Source organism: Balaenoptera borealis (assembly GCF_965194805.1).
Source record: "Balaenoptera borealis genome assembly, chromosome: 6".
Classification (NCBI taxonomy): domain Eukaryota; kingdom Metazoa; phylum Chordata; class Mammalia; order Artiodactyla; family Balaenopteridae; genus Balaenoptera; species Balaenoptera borealis.
Genome location: NC_138863.1, coordinates 48,386,526 through 48,411,415, shown reverse-complemented (window position 1 = coordinate 48,411,415; position 24,890 = coordinate 48,386,526). Strand labels below are relative to the sequence as shown.

The 24,890-nt window shown below is 34.2% G+C and overlaps 1 protein-coding gene across 6 annotated transcripts in view; it reads right to left on the bottom strand.

The window, feature by feature from the left end:
* LOC309631315 (uncharacterized protein) overlaps positions 1-24,890 on the bottom strand; it is a 644,789-nt gene that overhangs the window by 584,058 nt on the left and 35,841 nt on the right. Inside the window, exon 3 of one of the 6 annotated variants that reach the window (XR_014246189.1) lies at positions 16,054-24,324. The exons of the other annotated variants lie outside the window; for them this stretch is intronic. The gene's annotated coding sequence lies outside the window, so the exon portion shown is untranslated. Of the gene's footprint in view, positions 1-16,053; positions 24,325-24,890 lie in introns of those variants that run through there. 6 annotated transcript variants of the gene reach the window in all.

Sequence of the window (24,890 nt, the reverse complement as noted above, 5' to 3'; positions counted from 1 at the left end):
ATAGAAATCTGAGCTCCAGATGAGAACATAGTCTGGATAACAGCTTGAACTTTGTGAGATCCTGAACAGAAGACCCAACAACTTACCCTTGCCCAGACTCCTGACCCCTGGAAACTGCGTGATCATAAGTTTGTGTGATTTTTTAAGGTAGTAGATATTAGAGATTGATGGTGCCCCCACAAAAGATGTGCTGAAGTCCCAACGCCTGGACTCTGATACTTGTGAATGTGACCTTATTTGGAAATAGGATCTTTGCAGATGTAATCAAGTTAAGATAAGGTCATTATGGCTGGTGTCCTTATAAGAGAGAAATGTGTACACAGAGAGAGGAGAAGAACACAAAGAAAACCATGTTTCCTGGAGACAGAGATTGAAGTACTATACCTGCAAGCTAAGGAACACCAAGGATTGCCAGTTAAGCACCAGAAGCTAAGAAGAAGCAAGGAAAGATTCTCCTCTACAAGTTTCAGAAGGCTTGGCCCTGCCAACACCTTGAGTTCATACTTCTAGCCTTCAGGGCTATGAGACAACACATTTACATGTTTTAAGCTACCCAGTTTGTGGTACTTTGTTACAACAGTTCTCGAAAATTATTACAGTAAATTTGTCGTAATTTGTTACATCACAATAAGAAACAAATATACCAGGTTTTGTGGAGCTGTCTGATGTCAATTTAATTCTTCTTTCATTATTTTTCTGATATTTTAGAATATCTCCTTTTTTGATATTTTTAATTTCAAAATATTTCCCTATTTTAACTTACTTATGTTTGATAACTACAATTATTTTTCAACCTAAAGTACTACAACTGTCTTTAATTCTTGACAATTCTTGCACATTATTTATGCAAAATATCCTGTATTACATTCATTTTTCCACTCTTTCTGAAACACGTATACTTTTATGTCCTAAATATTATATATTTCATATTATGTATTTTTATTTTAAGTATGTGTATGTATGTATACACTTTATATCATGGCAATAATATTAATAGTAAAGCACCCATGTACCTCACATCCAGTTTACGACTTAGAACATTAACAATAGTTTTAGAATCTCCTGTGTGCCTCTCCATACCATTTCTTTGATAGAATATCCAATGCTGCTTATTTGAGAGGAGAACAACTCTTTGCTAAGTGTGTCATCCTGTCAGAAACTGAAAGTCCCATATTTAATTTCATAGCTTAATTTAAGCAGTCTACTTCCTCATCCAAAATTAAAATCCCTAATTAACTCTTGGCTACTTCAGATTCTAATTACCAAGGCTTCCTTCTAGGGTTGGGATGTTTCGCTGGTTGGAAGTTTTTTTAAATGCAGGTAGCTTCTCTCTCTCTTTTTTTTCCCCTAATCTGCTTAAAGTCTCCTTTTGTGGTAGTCTGAGATTATCTCAAGTGGTTCAATTTCCCTTGTTGGCTCAAATGATAAACTCAACATTCTATTTTAATAAAGCATTTTCATTTTGATTGCCAACAGTTGCAAATTTTTGGCAAGGGCTGAATCCAAGCAATTCAAGCAATAGATGGGTTTTATTTACCATGCATGGGAGGTTTAAAAATTATGTTTGAATACCTTAAGTGGACATAAAACTGTTGGAGGAGGTCATTAATAAGATGTGACTGCCCATTGGACCTGGACCTGGGCAATCAGAGGCTCCTCACCCCCATTCCTGTCCTTGGAATGTATGTTCCAGTTGCTTTTCCTGAGCTAGAAGCTGCCCAAGGACACAGCCTTGAGACAGTAATATGGTGTTGAGACCAACCTGACTGTGTATGTGACTGAACCCAGTTAAGGCCTCTATATAAACTTTTAAGATTTGGCAAGCAAGTGCAGAAATCAACACATCTTGCGGCCACCCAAGACAAGCCTGATAAGTAAGTTTCCTTGCTTACTAAACCGGCCACTGGGAAGAGATCAAGATGGCAGAGTAGGACATGGCACTCACCTCCCCCCATGAACACATCAAAAATACCCCTACACGTGGAGCAATTCTCACTGAAAACAACTGGAGACTGGCATAAAGACTCTAAGACAACCAAAGCTGTGGGAAAGGTCCACACAGAGTCAGGTAGGAAGGGAAGAGAAGCAATCATGTTGGGACCTGCACCACTAGCAGGGAGCACAGAAGAGGAAAGGGATTAAATGGGCTCAGATCTCCTCCCTGGGGAGTGAGCTGTTCAAACCACACATTGGGCAACCCAGCCCTGGGGTCCAACACTGGATAGACAAGTCCCCTTAGGTGGTTGGAAAACCAGTGGGACTAACAGCAGGGCTGTAAGAAACTTATATTCTACTCATGACGAGTGTGCACATGCTTGCTTACTCCCAAAACAAGGTGGAGGAAGAATACTGACACTGCTCAGAACTGTGGTCAGTTTCCCATGACCACACTAGTGTATGCCCCAACTCACACTGGGTGTCCATTCCAGCTCCTCGTGCTACACAGCACAGCTCCACACTAGAGTGAAAGCTGCCGTGTGAGGAGAGTGCACAGTTGTGGACAATAGAGCCAGCTCAGAACTGGTGCAGCATCCTCACAGGTTGAGGGCAACCATTACTGGTGTTCATGGGGGCAGCATATCAGGATCAGTCTGGAACACTGGTGCACTGAGATCACCCCAGCATGAGCCCCGACCCACACAAGGGAGCTGATCTGGCCCCTCTTGCTCCACAGTGCAGCTCCCCACTAAGGCAAAGGTGCCATTGCTGAGAAGTGTGTACTTTTGTGGGGGATGGAGCTGGCTCAGACACAACATAGCATCTCAGCAGGGTGAGGGTAGCCATTACTGGAATTCATGGAGGCAGCAGATGGGGAGCAGTCTGGGCCTCTAGTACCCAGACTGCATCAGCGCATGCCTTGGCCTGCACCAGCACCCACTCCAGCCCATCTTGCTACTATCTGCTGCCCTTTGAGGAGAAGGTGCCAATGCTGAGAAGGATGACAGTGCACACTTAGAGAGAATGGAACCAGCTCAGACCCGACTCTCTGGGCTCCAGAAACTTAGGACCCAAACCTGCCCCTGATAGGGTGGTGTTGGCCAATGAGCAGAAGAAGAGCCCTGGCTCATACCTGGCTCTGACTCCAGCCACTCCATCTCTAGCCCCAACTACCACCAAGGTGATAGCTACCAGCACACCCTAGGGGAAGACATGCTTACTTCAGATCCTGCTTTGCCACCAAAGCTCTGGGCCCATGCACATTCTATAGAAATGCTCTCACACAAGGACACCCCTTCAAGACCAGGATATGTAACTATTTCACCTAATTTCATAGAGACAGAGAAAGTTAAGCAAAATAAGACAGAGTAATTTGTTTCAAATGAAAGAACAAGAAAAAAGCCCTGAAAAAATAACTAATGGACAGAGATAAGTAATTTAATAGATAAAGAGATTCAAAGCACTAGTAATAAGAATGCTAACTGAACTAGGGAAAAGAGTAGATGAACACAGTGAGAATTTTAACAAGGAACTAGAAAATATGAAAAAGAACCAGTCAGAACTGAAGAATACAATAACTGAAATGAAAAACACACTAAAAAAAATTAAAAGTAGACCAGCTGATAAAGAAGAACACATGAGTGATCTGAAAGATAGATAATGGAAATCACCCAATTAGAACAGCAAAAAAGGAAAACAAATTTTTAAAAAAGAGAACAGTTTAAGGGACCTCTAGGACAACATCATGTGTACTAACATTAGCATTATAGGGGTCCCAGAAAGAAAAGAGGGAGAGAAGGGGGTTAAAAATGTATTTGATGAAATTATGGCTGAAAACTTCCTGAACCTGAAAAAAGCGGTAAGAATGTATAGGAAAGGAAAAATTCCACTAATACAGGCAAATATAGAGTAAAAGCTGAGGATCAACCACTTAAATAAGCTAGCATGAAGATTAAAAGACAAACAATTGAAAAATCAACTATAACTATAATAAACAGTGAAGGAATAAATATGAAGATGTAAAATATGACATCAAAACACAAAATATGGGGACGGGACTAAAAACTACAGAACTCATGGAATGTCTTTAAACTTAAACGACTACCAGTTTAAAACAAGTAGATATAGTTATAGGTTAAAATATATGAAACCCATGGTAACCACAAATCAAAAATGTACAATAGATACACAAAAACTAGAGAGAAAGGAACACAAGCATTAATTAGAGAAAACCCATCAAACCACAAAGAAAGAAATTAGAAGACAAATCAGAGAAGAACTATTAAAAAAAAAAAAAAACAGAAAACAAGTAACAAAATGGCAATAAGTACATACCTATCAATAACTATTTTAAATGTCAATGGACTAAATGCACCTATCAAGAGATAGAGAGTGGCTGTTTGGATAAAAAACAAGACCCATCCATACACTGCTTACAAGAAACTCACTTCAGACCAAAAGGCACACATCAACTAAAGGTGAGAGGATTGAAAAAGATATTTCATGTAAATGGACATGATAACAAAGCTGGGATAGCAATACTTTTGTTAGACAAAATAGACTTTAGAACAAAGTCTATAACAAAAGATAAATAAGGGCATTATATAGTGAAAAAGGGATCCATACAAGAAGGGAATATATTCACCTAATATAGGGGCACCTAAATATATAAAGTAAATATTAACAGACATAAAAGGAAAAATTGACAATAATACAACAATAGTAGAGAACTTTAACAGAATTTAACACAATATTGTCTATTGAGGTAACACACTTACCTCAGTAGACAATAACCCGGTCAGAAAGTCAATAAACAACCGCAGTATTGAATGACACTTTAGACCATTTGAACTTAATAGATAGACAGGGTGTTCCATCCAAAAACAGCATAATACATATTTTTTCAAGTACACATGGAATATTCTCCAGAATAGATCACATTCTAAGCCACAAAACAAGTATCAACAAATTTAATAGGATAGAAATTACATCAAGCATTTTTTTCTGACCACAGCAGTATGAAACTAGAAATCAGTTATGGAAAGAAAAATGGGAAAAACACAAATATGTGGAGACTAAACAATATGCTGCTAAAAAACCAATGGGTCAATGAAAAAATCAAAGAGGAAATCAGAAAACACTTTGAGACAAATGAAAATAAAAACACAGCTTGCCAATATCTATGAAATATGTGAAAAGTACCTCTAAGAAATGCAAATCAAAATTACAATGAGGTATCACCTCACACTGGTCAGAATGGCCTTCATCAAAAAATGTACAAACAGTAAATGCTGGAGAGGGTGTAGAGAAAAGGGAACCCTCTTGCACTGTTGGTGGGAATGTAAATTGATACAGCCACTATGGAGAACAGTATGGAGGTTCCTTTAAAAATAGAGTTACCATATGATCCAGCAATTCCACTCCTGGGCATATATCCAGAAAAGATGAAAACACTAATTTGAAAAGATACATGTACCCTAATGTTCACAGCAGAACTATTTCCAACAGCCAAGACATAGAAGCAACTTAAATGTCCATCGACAGATGAATGGATAAAGACAATGTGATATATATATATATATGTGTGTCTACACATACACACACAATAGAATATTACTCAATCTTAAAAAAAAGAGTGAAATAACTCCATTTGCAGAAACATGGATGGACTTAGAGATTATCATATTAAGTGAGGTAAGTCAGACAGAGAAAGACAAATTATATCACATATGTGGATTCTAAAAAAATGATACAAATTAACTTATTTACAAAATAAAAATAGACTCACAGATAGAAAACAAACTTATGGTTATCAAAGGGGAAAGTGGGGGAGGGATAAATTAGTAGTTTGGGATTAACAGATACACACTATTATATATAAAAATAGATAAACAGCAAGGGCCTACTATACAGCACAGGGAAATATATTCAATATCCTGTAATAACCTATAATGGTAAAGAATATGAAAAGACATATATATATATATATATATATATATATATATATATATATATATATATATATATGTCACTTTGCCAAATACCTGAAACTATCACAACACTGTAAATTAATTATACTTCAATAAAAAATAGTACATTAATTAATGTTTAAAATAAAAATAAAATAACAATACTTCAAAAAGAATAAAATACCTAGGAATAAACTTAACTAAGGAGGTGAAAGACCTATGATCTCAAACTATAAAAAAACACTGATGAAGAAAATTGAAGATGATACCAAAAAATGGAAAGGTATCCAATATTCATAGATTGGAAGAATTAATATCGTTAAAATGTCTATATTAGCCAAAGCAATCTACAGATTTAATACAATCCCTATTAAAATACCCATAACATTTTCACAGAACTAGAACAAATAATCCTAAAATTTATATGGAAACACAAAATACCCTGAATTGCCAAGCAATCTTGAGAAAAAAGAACAAAGCTGGAGGTATCACTCTCTGTGACTTCAGACTATACTACAAAGTTACAGTAATCAAAACAGTATGGTGCTGTCACAAAAATAGACACATGGATCAATGAAACAGAATAAAGAGCCCAAAAATAAACCCACAATTATGGTCAATTAATCTATGACAAAAGAGATAAGAATATACAATAGAGAAAAGACATTCTCTTCAATAACTAGTGCTAGGAAAATGGAACAGCTACACATAAAAGAATGAAAGTAGAACATTTTCTCATACCATATACAAAAATAAACTCAAAATGGATTAAAGACCTAAGTGTAAGCACAGAAACCATAAAACTCCTAGAAGAAAACATAGGCAGAACACACTTTGACATAAATCATAGCAATACATTTTTCTGGAAATGTCCCCTAAGGCAAAAGAAACAAAAGCATAATAAACAAATGGGACCCAATTAAACTTAAAAGTTTTTACACAGCAAAGGAAACCATCAACAAATCAGAAAGACTACCTACTGAATGGGAGAAAATATTTGTAAATGATATGACCAATAAGGGGTTAATACCCAAAATATATAAATATCTCATACACTCAACATCAAAAAAAGAAAAACACTCCAATTAAAAAATGTACAGAAGAATAGATTAGACATTTTTCCAAGAAGACATGCAGATGGTCAACAGGCATATGAAATGATGTGCAACACCGCTCGCTAATCATCATAAAAATGCAAATTAAAACCACAATGAGATATCACCTTACATCAAAAGACCACATCAAGCTATCAACAAAAAGACCACAAATAACAAAATGTTGGTGAGGATGCAGAGATACAGGGACCCTAGTACACTGTTGCTGGGAATGTAAATTGATACAGCCTCTATGGAAAACAGTATGGAGGTTTCTCAAAAAAACTAAAAATAGAAATACCATATGATCCAGCAATTCCCCTTCTGGGTATATATCTGAAGAAAAGGAAACCATTAATTTAAAAAGATACATGCACCCCAATGTTCATAACAGTATTAATTACAATAGCCAAGATATGGAAGCAATCTAAATGTCCATCAACAGATGAATGAATTAGAGAATGTGGTATATATATATATACACACAATAGAATATTGTTCAGCCACAAAAAAGAATGAAATTTTGCCTCTTGCAACAACTTACATATAACTGGAGGGTATTATGCTAGTGAAATGAGTCAGACAGAGAAAGACAAATACTCTATGTTATCACTTATATGTGGAATGTAAAAAATAAAACAAATGCATAAATAAAACAAAAAAGAAACATACTCACAGATACAGAGAACAAGCTAGTGGATACCAGTGCTGAGAGAGAAGGAGTGAGGGATAAGATAGAGGTAGAGGATTAAGAGGTACAAACTATGCTGTATAAAATAAATAACCTACAAGGATATATTGTAAAGCACAGAGAATTTGGTCATATTTTACAATAACTTTAAATGGAGTATAACCTATAAAAAAATTGAATCACTATGCTGTACACCTGAAACTAATTTAAAATTGTAAATCAACTATACTTCAATTTAAAAAAATTAGAAAAAAACCTGCCACCTACCAATCTGGAGTACTCTGCCTCTTTCATTGGTCTCTCCTTGCCTTCTGTATATGCAGGCTGGTTTCAGATTACACTCAGGAAGCTCCGGAGGATGTTCAATCCAACAGAAACACAATCCTCTACAAATTTTGCCCCCTTAATATCCACTGTAATCGCTTGCATTATCTGTTTTGTCCACAAATATAATAGAATTTATACTTTATGTATTAGATAGCAAATCTTAGAGTGTCAGTTTAGAATCCACAAAGGAAGTGGGAACAATAGAATTGTCCCAAGTCTCATAGTGCATTTTAAAACTTAATTATTTATATCATTCTCATTCTTATTAAGAATTAGGTGGACTACGGATTAATGAGTGAACAAAGCCTATATTATTCCTTTAAAATTCAGTTTCAATGTAAACTTAAACTTTTCCTCTTCCACTCCTTTATATCTTGCATCCAGTATAGATTTAGATATCCCTAATATTATTTCCAATTTCCCTGTTTTATGTGTATATATTTTGATTCATGGAAACAGTATTGTGACACACACACACATATATGTCTTATATATAACTACACATTTCATATATATATATAATTCTTTTTTTATATAAACTTAAAAATATTTATCTATGTTCCTCTGTCCATCTAATTTACTGTTTCTATTTGGGGCATAGAACTCATGTTGTACTTACATGTCATTTAACTATCCTCTAATCCAGTAATAGACACAGACATTTTCTCTATCTTGTTGACAGCACAGGTAACACTTTAATAGACATTGTAGTGCATGTCCCATTATTGAACTGTAAAAGAAGTTTGGTGGGAGAGGAGAGTAGAGAGTGGAATATATATCTAGGATCACAATTGCTAGGATACAGCGTATCAGTAAAATTAATTAGACTGAGATGTGCCAGACTGTTCACCTGAATGGCTGCCCCATTCTACATTCTCAAAGGTGAAGAATTATTTTACATATTTCTACATCCAAGAACACTTCGTTAATTTCTATATAAATGTCCTTGTCTCCTGCACTTCACTCTTCTGAATGAAACGTCTGTGTGTCGGTAGAAAATAAGTGGACAAAAGGTAAAGTTATAATTACTCTAATGGTGCATACAGGTTCTGTGTGTATATAGTTGCTCATAAGCAACTTACAAGCAGATTATGTAGCTCTCAAATGACTGAAGAAATTTCTCCGAGATGAGGCTGCCCTTATTTATGTGCATGCTGCAGGCAGTTTTCCCTGCAATAGAAGTCGTTCAATTAAGAAAGTGAACAGAAAATTTGTCCCTGATTTTAGCTGAAGCAATCAATGACACAGTCTTGACCGTGGAAGCTATTCAGGTCAGCTTTGATTGCTTAGACAGTATAGATAGAGATTATAGTATTGCTCAGATGGCCTCTTCATGGGCCAAGTTAAACCCTGTACAATGACTAATACATCTTGCTCTAACTAGATTAATGCCTTAGGCTAAATGGAAAGGCCAATACAGAAACTTAAAAAGATAATCACCTTTCTCTCTGAGTTAGACCCTAATAGTGTATAGCATTTGTTCAATAAGTTGATACTGGTACTCTGCAGGGCAAGGTTGAAGTCAACATTGCAGGTTGACTCATCTTGCTGGTTCTAGTCTTGTTGATAGTGGCCTTAATTATATACTGCATGAAACAAATTTGGTCCCAATCCCTGTCAATCAGATTAATCAGAGTAATTCACATTCACATGAAAGATTCATCAGAGGTTAAGACAGTGTAGAAATGAGAGGTGGATATTGCTGAAGGACATTTCTCCAGGGGTCTCTTGCATTTCTGCAGAGACACTGACAACTTCAAAGTACCCTTTCAAGGATGTCCGTATAGCAAAGAATTTTGGAAGATGGAGATATTATCTCCCACTGGAATAAAGGACAGACTTGTCTCCTGTTCAGTATAATAGAGATAATGTCTTTCCCCAGGGCAAAGTTTGGGCAGGCTTGCTTGCAGAACCTGATAATGAACTTGGGTTTCCTAAGCTAAGGGTTACTCAGTTGTAACACAAACCCACTGTGTATTCAGCATCCACTTTTGTCCTCTTCCACTTCACTTGGGAGACTGGGGCCAAAGTAAACTAATACAAACATAAAATTCATATTGCCTTCTGTGCTGTGAGTAATAAATCCTTCACCTCTGACAAAGGAGTCTCAAGCTATATTCCATGAAGCCAAGTTGTTAACTTACAAGTAGGGTAGAACGTCAGCCCCATCATAGTACATGACAGTATTATATGTTTAACAGATGTCCATAAAGAAATACTGCTCTTACCTCTACTCTTTCTCCCCATACTACAAGATCTAATTCATTTTTTAGAAGTATAACTTGCATTGCCAAACACAAGCATGCATTGTGCCTCATAATATCTAATGTAATATAAAGTATGCAACTCCTTGTATCAATATGGCTTTATTCTACTGAAAAGATATAATCACATGGAACATTATAAAATTTTTAACAAAGGAAAGTAAATGTTGGTATTTGTATGTTTTACAAACAGTTATATCTTGTATAATTATTCAATTTGGTTTATTTCAAATTGAATTTTGTTAATTTAACTAAATTTGTGAATTTTGTTAATTTAACCAAATATTTTAGGAATAAGTTGTAAATGCTATTGAAGGAATCTTGTAGGAATATTAGAAAAAAGTACAACGTGAACTCAGAATCTAAAAGTTTTACATTCTACAGCACTGTCTCTAGAAATCCAACACACTCAGCATCATTTCAAAGACATTTTTTTCTAATCAATACACAGTGATACCTGAGAAAGAAGCATCCCTTTTCTAAGCTCATTTACATATATTTATTCAATGAATATTAAATTAACACAACATGGCTAATTTAGAGCTGTGCAAACAAATGTCCTGTTCAAAGAACGATGATGGCCCACTTCTAAAAAAAGAAAAATAAATCTTACTTTTCTTTTATTCCTTATGCTGCTCCTTATGTCATTTTATGAACTGTCTGAAATTATGTTGAATAATATAGTTGTCATATTACTTTGGTTAGTAGATACTGTAATAGATGGAACACATGCAAACTAGTCTTCTTAAATAAAACACAAACAATTTTTGTATTTTGAATTAAAAACTATAAAACTATTTTATAGACATAGTCACATCATGAAGTTAAATACGTAAGCATCCAAACATCAGAATATGCATTTGGAATAATTTTCAATTGTCCCAAAATATGATGACGTCAAGGAAATCAGGATGGCCCTTTTCTATTACTCTAAGTTGATGATTAGCAAGCAATTATGTATAAGCATGAAAACGCTACATATATTTATTCTGTTAACTTTCCGCATCCATTTTTCTTTTCAATACGTTTTATTTTGTCAAACATAAAGTTTAAACCAACCAAAATACACACACAAAAATAATTTTATGCTATAAATGGAGAAAATCATTTAAGAGCACTGATATACCTTCATATCTGACGAAGAAATGCAGTAATTGCTGATTTCTTCTAAGGCAATACCTATTGAGCCTCTGAGATAATTTAATCAATCAACATAATATTTGAGAATATATACTCATGTTTACTAGATACCACGATTGGTAAATGATAAACTTCTGTAATCCTTTCCAAAAAAGAAAATATACATATATAAAATTGTATTTTATAAATGATTCACCACTTTTTAGACAAACATATTAATGAGGAAAAAATAAGAGAGATCAACTCTGAAAGACAGTACACCATACATAGCTTCAGGCTTCAAATAAATTTATTTCATATCAAATAAACTGTACAAAATATTCTAGTCTTTACATTCATGGGCAGCTTGTATTACTATCAAAAATGGCTGTAAATAAACAATGTAATAATTTTGAACTTAGATTTGAAAATAGTTCATTGTAAACAAATGCCATGCAAGAATTAAGGAATTGTCTTTATCATTTGTTTTGTTTTACTATGTTCACCTCACGTTTTAAAAAGAAGAGGGAAAATCAGCATGAGAAAAAAAGTAGTTTAAAAGTGATCCCACACTAAACTCTATGAAAAGTTATTCATTCTGGATAAAAAAGAAAAACAACTGTGTCTCATGACAAACATCAAATTGTTTTAAGAATGATGGATGAATACAAAGGTATTTCTAGTGTACAAAAAACAAATGAAAACAAAGATAAAGGGAACGTTTCCTGACTCTAAAAAAATCGACTATACATTCAGTTATAATTTGAGTTTTCTTGTTGTTTGTGCTCATGTATAATGTAATGATAATCTTGTGAGAAGTAATTTCAAATATTGAATAAGACTATTAATTAATACAAGTGTTACATTTAGACAACCATGACTTCTTTTTTATATTCTGTACAATACTTGTCAGGCCTATAGTAGATACATAACCCTAATTCCTGCTTTCATCCAATCTTAGGACTGGTTGCTCTATTTTCAGTAAAATAATTTTGGATATGTTAACCATTAGACTATATTTTTGTACATTTACTTGTTCTTGCTCCAAGGGCCCACCATTATTCAACACTTTAACAAAATTGTTTTAATTATATGCACACACACACACACATACACGGCACATACAACAAGCCAGATGCTGAAAATGTGGTCAGACAGGATTCCTCAGGTCACCTGAATAATCTAGATCATATGCGCCCTCATATGAAAACACTATATTTTAAATAGATAATATGTGATGTATTTTCAAAACATAAAACTATATTTTATTAAGAAGAAATAGATATAAAGAGAAAAAAAGTGAAAATAAATCAAATAAAGTTTCCCAAATACAAAATAACATAGAAGTTGCTTTAACTGCAGATGGATATATAATGGAGACAAGTCGGAAAAAATAAATGGAGAAGAATAAGGATACACTGTAAAATTCCTATGCAACAACCAGCTCTATGAAGAATACATGTTTGGATTATAGTGAAAATTGAGCAGTTGAAACCTTTGGGAGAAAACAATGTGAGTTGTATACTACCTATACCTTGATAAGAAATGAGGTATCCAGCCCAGATCCACTGAATTGAGAGGCAATAAAATATAAAATATTCAATATACACCTGAGATAAAAATAAAGAGAAACAACCAAGTGCCAAAAAAGAATAAATAAATTCAAAAAATAGATGTAAGAAGATGCTATAGTTTTGAATCAGCTATAGATCTTGGAGAGGGTAGATTTTTTTTATACCCATGTAGCTCCCCTTTCTGGCTACATGAAGCAGGAATTGGAATTGCCATGACAGATTTCAAAATATGTTTTAAAGCCATTGTTTTAGAATAAATTTTCTTCCACATAAACAAAAAGTTGAGTGGGGTTATATCTTTATGAATAAGTAATGCTGATGAGAAAGGGGGAAAATGTTTCTACAGGTATACAATTGGTTCATTCTAATGGGATAACTGACTAATCTGAGTCTATGGGAATCTACATAACCAACTAGATTGCCAGCTGATTCTTGGTCACACTAGTGTTTAAGTAGCACTGACTTGGGGATATGGTCCAATAAAAATAAAAGTATTCTATTCCAGATAGGTTAGCTCAAAGTGACTTTAAAGTAAAGAGAGTTTACTCCATCTGACTGACCATCAACTCTCAGTTATTTTATATTTAATGCTGAACTAAGATGATATAGAGTATACACTGTCTAAGTAGAGACAGGAAAAACATTTTTCTTTCATAAGAATACCTAATAGAGAAATTATTCCAATAAGTCTATCATATTTCAAAAGCTTTTTACTTATATTTTAATGGCCCAAGTAGCTAAATCAGTGTCCTATTTAAAAGCATGGTAGTTTCCAGAAATTTAATACTGAAATAAAATAAACTTCATAATCCATGGCAGATTTTTTTGTTATTTCTGTAGACAATGGAAAAATTGCTTTAAATATTCTCATGGATTCTTTCCTTTCTCCTGGGGACTCTTTAATGAACCAAAGACATCACTATTTGGGAAACCAGTTTGATCATCAATTGCTTAAATGATATATCAATTCAAAATGATTTTGTGGATTCTGAATGGGAGAGATTTGACAGCTTGTTATTTTACAATAAATACTCATTAAATGTCATCTACACCAAGTAACTGAAAAATACACTCTCTGTGCCTCGTTCAATTTACCTTCCAGCATGGAATAGTTATAATTGGTTGAAATCAAGATGTGGGGCTGAAAATTTACTAATTTATCCTCCCCCAAACTGAGAGAAAATGAATATTGAAACTTGGATTATTTTGAAGTATGTGAGTTTGTTTATCTTCTGCAGGGAATTTGAATTTTGGTCATAAATGCTTAGAGCACATCTGGCACGTAGGATAAGGAAAATAAGTTCATTAGACAAATTGCAAAGGGTCACAATGGAGCGTGTGCCCATGCATGAATATGGGGACTGTACCCTGGGGTAGTACTGAGGCATGTTTGGCCGGCTGCTTTAATTTGTCCTATGTGATTTGTTAAGCAAACAAAAGAATATGAGAAGCTTGCTTGCTTGAGTGTGCCAAGGCTGCAATCAGGCACTTCATCCATCCTTTCCAGTCCACCACCCCTGTGAAAGCTGCAGATGCAGAAAAGCTGGCTGCTGCACCAAGGTAAATATGGCACAGTAGCCAGAAAGAATTATGAACTACAAAAATGTGAACTGCAGATGCTGTACCAGAAGAATACACAAAGATGAAAAAAGCAAAAACAAAAGAAAATTTAAAAGGCATAAAATATTCATTGAAGGCAAAAACTAAAACTCACTTTCTTAGATATCTAGATAAAGTTTGTGTATTTAAATACACTATAAGGTATTATGCAAACATTGTCATGAATTGTATGATAATAATATAGAAACTCTAACATGATGGAAACTAAATTTGTAGAGGAGAAAAACAGTCACCTGTGAGGGAAAATTGTGTGTCAACTCATACCATAAATTTGAGGCAGGCCTGAAATTACAACTTGAGCCTCATAATTCCTAGTCTAATCCTCTTTCCATTGAGGCATGCTGCCTGTCTCTCATCATCATCATGCTCTCTATATCACCAATATCACTCACCTTATGTTGCTGTTCAACATGCTATTTCATTATTTATCAAATATTACTGCCTATTAAATTCAAGTTATTACTTGATGTTTTGATAATATATGAAATGAACATGTACTTCTGTTAAATTTCTCATTTTATTGAACAAATTATAATAGTAGTTTAAAATATTTTAATTAATGTAATATATATTATAATTTTTCCTGTGACAATATTGCTATTATTTAACCTTTTTGTTTTCAAGGTTTTTTTTTAGTTCCTTAAAAACTGGACATACTGTACTCTTAACCCTTTTAAGGAATATTAATTACATTTTTTAAAATGTCTCTTCCATTCTTTACATTATCGTATGTTTTGGAATCTCTGGTTCAGTTTTTATATCCTGATATTTCTCTTTCTGCTCCTGGCTTTCACCCTTGATTAGTATTTCATATTTATGAATAAAGAAAGATGTTGCTTAGTATTGGTATTGGCGTTTTATTCCTTTGCAGGGGTGAAAGTTTGCAAACAACATGCAAATAGTATAAGGTTTGCAAAATGGGCAGGTTCTAAGTAGAAGCAGCCTTCCATTTAAATTATTTATTAGGGAGATGCTTAAGACTCTCCAACTCACTATAATCACAAGGAAGCTGCTCTGGGGTTGGCATATTTAATACTTATTTCAAAACTAAGTGGCACTGAGCTCCTCTACTTTTTTTTCCCCTTGTTTATTTTGGGGATTGAAAAATGTCTTAACTTCTCTCTGTTCTCCAATTCCCACACTAGTTCCCTTCTGTGGAATGGTTAATAAGAAAGTATTTCTTGGGTCCAGCTAAGGGCATATGCTACAGCTTGTTGCTCCTTGTACACAGAATGTATGCATTTTCAAAGACAGTTCTTTAATTCATTACAGTGATTTCTTCTCCAAAAGCCTATCACTGCATTCAGATTTTCTACTGCATTCCCTTCTGTGCAAAATTAGAGTTACACATTCTACTCCTCAGATGTCTCAGTCAATAAATCATCTGCTCTCTCCCCTCAGGAATTTGTCAGTGTTTCTCTTCAGTTGATGGTACTATTTCTTATTTTGATACCGACATACTTTTGTGATCACTATTTTGTATATAACAATTCTCACTTCAATTAGAGTTTATGAAAAAGAAAGGGTAAATTATGTACTCTGCCATCTTGAATTAGATACGCATTTGCTTTTTATCTTTGTTTTTCATTGTTGTTTTGACCATACATTGTTAAAATTCATATAAATCTTTGTCTATAATTTCCTTTTTCAGTTTCTGTCTTTGTAGTTTTCATTAGGAAGATTTTTCCCTCTCTAACAATACACAACATTTTCTTACTTAATTTTAATTATCTCAAGGTTTTATCAATTTTTTCTCTTTCTGTATGATGATTAGAAACACAATGGACAAAAAAAACCCCCAACATTATGGACATCAACATACAATTTACCTACCTCTACTTGGAGGAAGAATTAGGGTGTTCTGCACGGGATTGTGTAATGAATAAGGGATAGAACTAAGATTGTGGGGACTTGGGTTTTTAAGTAGATTATACTATAATGAAATGCATTAGAGCATTTATGGAACATCACAACCCTATAGTTTTCCCAACTGGCGTGAGTTATAATCAGTGTAAATAAACTAAATATTAAGACATCTATACGTTTACATCCTCTATCTTGCCATTGTTTTCTGGAAGAAAACTTCAGAGCTAGGAAATGATGGTGACATTCCCTGGCTTCAGGTGTGATCTGGAGTGGGCTATTACTATTAAAGCATCTGTAATAAGAAAGCTAACTGAATTAATGAAAAGAGTAGATGGACACAGTGAGAATTTTAACAAGGAATTAGGAAATAGAAAAAAGAGCCCATCAGAACTGAAGAGTAAAATAACTAAAATGAAAAACACAATAGAAAATCTATTTTGAAGATCTTCTATAATGTTAGGATCTATGTAGAAAAAGCACATTTTTTGTTTTCTGGATGCTATATTAGTCCTATAAGTTCACTTTCCTTTCCTCCAAGTAATTTTACCTAGTGGAATAGATAAATTTGAGAACTTGTCTTATTAATGAAAGTAAATATGCAAAAATCAGCTTTCTTTTTTTCCCTGAAGATTGATATTAAGTGAATCTCTACAAGAAATCTAGTTCGACCACAACAAAATTTACCCAGAATGAAGTTCTATAGGGAAGGTAATTACAAAGAAAGAGAATTCCAGAGGTCAAATGCTTTTTGACAAAGAATCAAAAGCAATTTAATTAAGAAAGTATAGTCTTTTTAACAAATGGACTGGAACACCTGGACATCCATATGCAAAAAACAAACAAGAAATCTAAACAGAAACCTTTCACCTTTCACAAAATCAACTCAAAATAATCATAGACATAAATGTAAAATAAAAAGCTGTAAAACTCCTAGAAGATAACATAAGAGAAAATCTTGCTAACATTGGGTTGGGTGATGACTTCTTACGTACCACACCAAGCATGAGCCAGCAAAGAAAAAATTTGTAAGTTGAAATTTAATAAAATTAAACACTTTTCCACTGTGAAAGACACTGGAAGAAATATTTGCAAAACACATATATGATAAAGGACTGGTAACCCAAATATGCAAAAAACTCAATAATATGCAAAATTCAAAAAAACACCTCAACAATAAGAACACAAACAACCCAATTAAAAAATGGACAAAAGATCTAAACAGACATCTCACCCAAGAATATATATATAGGTGGTAAGCACACTAATAGATGTTCAACATCATGTATCATTAGGGAATTGCAAATTAAAGCAATAAGATACCACTACACACATATTAGAATGGCTAAAATCCAAAACAGTGCCAACATCAAATCTTGGTGAGTATATGGAGAAACAGGAACTTTTGTTCATTGCTGTTGGAAATGCAAAATTTTACAGCCACTTTGGAAGATGCTTTGGCAGTTTCTTACAAAACCAAACATACATTTAACCATATGATCCAACAGCTGAGTTGCTTAGTATTTACTTTGCCCAAATGAATTGAAAATTTATGTCCTCACAAAAGTCTGCACACAAATGTTTATAGCAGCTCTATTCATCATTGTCAACCAGGATAAACTTCAATAAGGTGAATGGATAAACAAACTGTAGTATATTCAGAAAATAGAATATCATTCAGCATAAAAAGAAAAGAGCTATCAGACCATGAAAATACATGAGAAGATCTTAAACAGATATGGCTAAGTGAAACAAGCCAAACTGAAAAGGCTACACGTTTCCAACTATATGACATTCCAGAAAAGGTAAAACTATATATTCTGTAAAAAATATCAGTGGTTTCCTGGGGTTTAGTGGGGAGGAGATAGAGAAAAGGAGGGATAAATAGGTGGATCACAAGGGATTTTTAGAGCATTGAATCTATTCTGGATGAGACTGCAATGGTGACTTCATGTCATTACACGTTTGTCAAAACCGGTAGAAAGTGTAACACAGAGTGAGCCTTAATGTGAATTATGTACTTTAGTTAATAATAATGTATCTATATTGGCTCATCTATTTTAACAAATGTACCACAGTAATGCAATATGTTATAAAAGAGGGATAATAGGGCAAGTGAGAACGTATGTGGGAACTCACTGTACTTTCCACTCAATTTTTTTGCTCTGCATACCTAAATTTGCTCTGAAAAAAAAATAAAGTATATATTTTTTTAAATGGGCAAAGGAATTGAACAGACATTTCTCCAAAGGAAATAAATCAAAGGCCAATAAGCACATGAAAAAATGCTCATCATTACTAGTCATTAAGGACCCTTTAAAACCACAATGAGATACCACTTCACACTCAATAGGATAGCTACTATGAAAAAACAAAAACAAAAAACAAGTATTAATAAAGATATACAGAAATTGAAGCCTTCTTACAGTGCTTGGGGGAACATGAAACGGTCTGTGGAAAACACTTTGGCAATTCCTCACAAAGTCAAACACAGAATTACCATATGACCCAAAAATTCTACTCCTAAGTATGTAACAAAGAGAGCAGAAAATATTTTCACACAATAACTTATACATCAATTTTCATAGCAGCATTATTCTTAATAGACAATAAGTGGAAAGAACTAAAATGTTCATTAACTGATGAGTGATAAACAAATGAGGCATGCCCATACAATAGAATATTATGTAGCCATAAAAAGAATGAAGTACAGATACATACTACCATCTGGAGGAACCTTGAAAATGTTACACTAAGTGAAAGAAGACAAACATGAAATGTCTAATGTTGTATGATGTCAATTATAAATATCTTAAATAGGAAAATCTATAGACAGAGCAAGATGATTAGTGGTTGAGTAGATTTGAGGAGGGTGAGAGAATAGGGATATGATACCTAAAATATATGGGCTTCTTTTTCAGGTGATGAAACAGTGTTATAATGGACTCTGTGGATGATTGCTCATATCTGTGACTATACTATAAACATTGAATTGTTCACTTTGAACGGGTAAATTGTATGCTATGTAAATTAATATCTCAATAAAGTTGTTTAAATAATAATGTTGGGGAAATTACTACATGCAAAGAAGCAGCATAAGTAGATTCATAAATAGGAAAAAAATCAGTCAATAAAAACAGAATCAAAATGAGAGAGGAGGTGGAATTAGAAGACAAACATTAAAACTGCTATTATAAATATGCTTAAAGAGGGACTTCCCTGGTGGTCCAGTGGGTAAGACTCTGCGCTCCCAATGCAGGATGCCCGGGTTCAATCCCTGGTCGGGGAACTAGATCCCACATGCATGCCGCAACTAAGAGTTCAGATGCTGCAACTAAGAGTTTGCATGCCACAACTAAAGATCCCACATGCTGCAACTAAACATGCCGCAACAAAGATCCCATGTGCCACAACTAAGACCCAGCGCAGCCAAAATAAATAAATAAATATTTAAGAATAAATAAATAAATATGCTTTAAGAAATAAAAATATAGATATAAAGAATTAAAAGAAAATATGAAAATAGAAACAAATGCTATTAGAAAAGAACCAAATGTTAACTCTATAGCAGAAAAATATAATTTATGAAATATAATTTATGAAACTTTCACTTGGTAGTAGAAAACAAACAATTTTGTTATATGTAGGACAATATCATGCAGTCTATCATATGAATAATAAAGGTTAAAAAATGTCTAAAAGACTTCTTGTGAGAAAAAAAAGAATACCTAGAGAAAATGGAATGACATATTTGTAATATAAAAAGTAAAAGATTTTTAAATAAAATTTTCAACCTAGAATTCCATACTGAGGAAAAACATCCTCCAAAAGCGAAGGCAAAATAATTTTTTACATGGAAAAAAGTTGAAAGAATTCATGGCCACCAAATGTGAACTACAAGAACTATCAAAGTATGTGCTTCAGGAAGAAAGAAAATGACGTTGCATTGAAACTTGAATCTACTCAAAGTAAATACCAAAGTATTGTGGATAAGTATAATAAAAGATGTTTTTCAGTTTATGATTTCATTAAAAGGTAATTGACACTTAAAGGAAAAATAACAATCATCATGGGTTTCATAACCTATAGGAAAAAACATGACAACAGCAAAAAAAAAAAGGAAATGAAAATATACCCTTATAAGAATTTACATTATAAGTGAAGTGATTTAACAGTATTTGTAGGTAGACTGTGTAGGATAAAGATACAAATTGCATTCTCTAGAGCATGGCTAAAAATAAATCAAAGAGATACAGATAGGAATACACAGAGGAGATAGCATAGAACACTGAAAATATTCAAAAAGGAGAAAAAACAAATAATAGAGGGGGCAAATGGAAAATCAAAGCAAGATAGTGGGTCCAGATATGCTATGTCCCAAGCCAGTTTCTTCCTTGAGCCTTAATGTTGCTTCTTTCAAGATATGTTCAGTTATCTCAGTTTCAAGTAGGGCTGATCATTTTTTTCGTTAATATTAGTCAACATCTCCACCCCACCCTACTTCTCAAAAACTTAGGATTCAGCTCTTTTAGCTGTAAAGGAATAATTTCCTTCTCAATGAAATGGATCTTTATGTTAACATTGAATTATCTCACTCTATGTACAGCTCATCTCATCCAGTTCTTAGATATTTTTAAAAATTTTTTTAGGTTTACATTCCCCTCTAATAAGTATTTACACCATAATTCCCAAGATGCAAGAGGTAAATTTGAAAGTTATTTCTGAGTTATTATTTTAAAACTACTTTCCATTTAGACATATGTGGTATTCTTCTTTTTGTGTTGATTCTTAGAATCATATTCCTGTTTTTCGTAGTCTCTGGAATCCAGACTTTCTACTCCCCTTCTTTTTTTGAGGACTTATTTCTGGATATTTGCTCATCCTTTCAGTATCTATTTAGGAATTGGATTTAGCTACACAAAAGAAAGACCTGCCCATAGAAGCTTTAACAAATAGGGGTTTATTTTTCTCATGCAGTTAGAAGTCTGGTATAGGCAGTCCAGAGCTTATTTAGCTGCCAAAAAAGAGTTTCTTCTATCTTTCAGTATTTGAGCCTCTGTGACTTTTCCCCTCATGGTACAATAACACTGTTCTGCCTTCAGTCTGTTAGTATGCTATCTATATTCCAAGGAGAAAGAAAAGGGCAGGAGGAAGCAAAACCTTTCCCAGAAATCCGCTTCTACTGACTTGACATCTTTTTGTCCAGAACTGTAATACTTGGCCACACTAGCTGCAGGAGAGTCTGAGGAAGTGAGGATATTTAAATGGACACATTGCCTTTCTCAACAAAATTATGAGTAGTAAAGAGCAGAGACGCTGGAAATCAGGATGCAAATAGCATAGACTACCTTAGGTCAGAAGGTTTCTTCCATAACTTCTTTCTGGATTCCTCAGTACAATAATTACAGTAAAATCTATTTTTTTATCTACATCAATATTTTATTCTTTCCAAAGCAAACAAAGCAACCAATTTCACGTATACATTGTTCTCTCGTTAAAATATTTGAAAGGGCACCAAGCGTGCCTCTCTTCCATCTGAGGACATGCACATACTCAGTAGTCCTATAGCACTTTCTTTCTTCAAGAAACCTCAAGGTGATATGAAATCAGAACCCAGATAATTCAATTTCCCAGATCCTTTTTCCTCTAGCCAAATACATTTTGTCCATTCCAGAGCCCTCCCTCACAGATCTGAACTATAAAACCCTTTATCTATATAAAGAATGTATTAAGGGAATTCCCTGGTGGTCCAGTGGTTAGGCCTCCACGCTCTCACTGCCGAGGGCCCGGGGTTCAGTCCCTGGTCAGGAAACTAAGATCCCACAAGCTGCATGGTTCGGCCAAAAAAAAAAAAAAAAAAGTATTAAATCTGCCAGTATGCTATATCATGAGGATTTATAAAACTATTTTTACCTTATACATAGATATTTCTAATATTCTAAAGTTACGCTAAGAAAAATTCATGATATATTTTAATAAATTATTCAAAATGTATAATATTTGCTTATGATTTTATTATTTATAATTCTCCAGTATCTTATCACCAACTTTTCTGGGGGGGAGCAGGGGGGACTGACATAGCAAACTGCATCAAACTAAAATAAACTTTTGAATCAAATATTTATAGATTTTCTTGTCTGTAATTTTTTAATCAATTGGCTATTTGACTGCAGCTCTTCAACTAGTTTTCCCATAAATAATTTCATATTTTTTGATATGTTTCAAAGTAAATGCAAACATTATTACATTTACCCCGGAATACTGCAGTATGGACAGAGTCCAAAATTTGTTCAAGTTTTGTTCAAGTTTTTAGGTTTTTTTAATGTAATATTCAAATACAATAAAATGCACAGATCTTAAGTGTACATTGGCTGAGTTTTGATGAACGAATAGTCCTATGAAAGCGAAATCCTTATCCAAGATAAAGAACATTATCATCACCTCAGAAATTTCCTTTCTTTCCCTTCCCATTCAATTCTCACCCACACTCCAAACGTTAAGTATTGCTATGATCTTCCCCATAAGCATTAGTTTCATGCATCCTACAAAACCATATAAATTGAATCATTCAATATGCATTCTTTAGAGAAAGCATATTTCACTCAACAAAGGATTTTTACAATGTACCCGTGCTACAGTATATATCACTAGTTTGTTCCTTTTATTTCTGATTAATTTTATTTTATTTATTCATTTATTTTAATTTAAGCAATTTATTTGAGCAAAAATTCATTCAAGTCGGGCAGCATCCAATATAGCAGATAGAAAGCTCCAAAGAGTTGTACAAAATGAAAGTTTTACAGGCAGAGGGGAATGGGAACAAGGAAGTTATACTAAGCAAAAAAAGTAGGTTGGTTATTACAAAGTTACTTTCCTTTCCTTTCCTTGAGATGGCAAGAGTAACTCAGACAGATTACCTAACTAGTGCTGATCAGGTGATTCCAGATTGACTGGTTTAAGATTCCATTTCCCAGAGAGCTGAAGCTGTAATTAAGTTTAGGTCTTGGCTGGCTACGTGTGGCTTAGCATAAGTGTCTCCATTTTGGGTCTGTTGTCTTGTTTTTAACACATTCTATTAATTTTCCTTAGAGACTCGATGATCACCCCTTACAACTGGTTACCATGAAGAATTAGGTTGATGAATATAGTAGCTGTCTTGGGTGGTTTTCCTTTGCTGCTGGAGACCTGTTTTCCTAACAGTCCGTTCCTTTTAATGTAAGGACCAATAGGGTGCTTTTTGGAAGCGGGTCTTGGTGTTGGTGGAACACAGAGGGAGCTAGGCTGTGGATCCCCACAACTACCAAAATAAAGGCTCTTCTCATCTCCAGGGAGAACACCTGCATTTATTCCTGGGTAAAGTCGCCTTCAACACTTTTGTTACACGGGTATTTTTTTTCAGCATCTGAGATAAAGTCCAGAGTTTCCTCAAGCTTTGCTCTTTTATCTTGGGCTTGACAACCCACACTGGTTTGCTACCTAGACAAACAACTTTCTTTTGAGAGTGGTTCTCAAGTTTTATTCAAGAACTTAAAGCTTTTCTCTACAGAACCCGGGAATGCGGAGAGGGAGCATCCACATGGCCACCTGTCATGAATAAATGTTGTTAGTAGTTAACCTGCCTGGGGGCCCGAGGTCCACACCTGCTCCTTATATTGGTTGCGTCTCTGCTGCAGTTTGTTCAGAGCTCTTTCAGGAAGAACTACGCTTTCCTCTGCTCTCTTTGGTGAGTGTTTCCCCTGGTTTTTATTTTTTCCATCAGTCTGTTTTTCAGCATCTTGGACTGTAGTTTTTCCATTTCATATTTTCCAACCTTGTTTTGGTTTTTCTGTTTCCCTTTATGTTTCTTTTTTGCTCTTTCATCAGGACCTTAAGAGATACGGAAGGTAAGCAGACAGACTGGTTGTCTTTCTTTGGTTCACAATATTTATATTGTAGCTTCTTTAGGAAAAAACCAAACTAAAACAAGAGAAAAATCTTGTTAGTCATGCTGACACAGTTTTGCAAAGTGCTGATAAAGTGTTTTAGACTTTAGAGAAATATTTAGCTACTGGAAACTTGTGAAATACTAGTTTGCTCCTTTCCATTTCTGAGTAGTATTCCACTGTAGGAATGTACCACATTTGTTCAGCAATTCTCCTGTTGAAGGACACCTGGGATGTTTCCATGTTTTTGCCTATTATGAAATAGAGCTGCTATTAACATTCATCTACACTTATTTTTTTGTGAAAATAAGTTATTTCTTTTTAATAAATACCCAGAAGGGGACTGCTGGGTCAAAGGGTAGTTTATTTTTACTAAAAAAGAAGGGGAAAAAAAGCTTCCAGATTGTCTTTCAGAGCTGTTTTACCATTTTACATTCAACCAACTATATATTGGTTGGTTATTCCAATCAATAACCAGAGAGGTCTGGATATTTCACATTGTTGCTGACA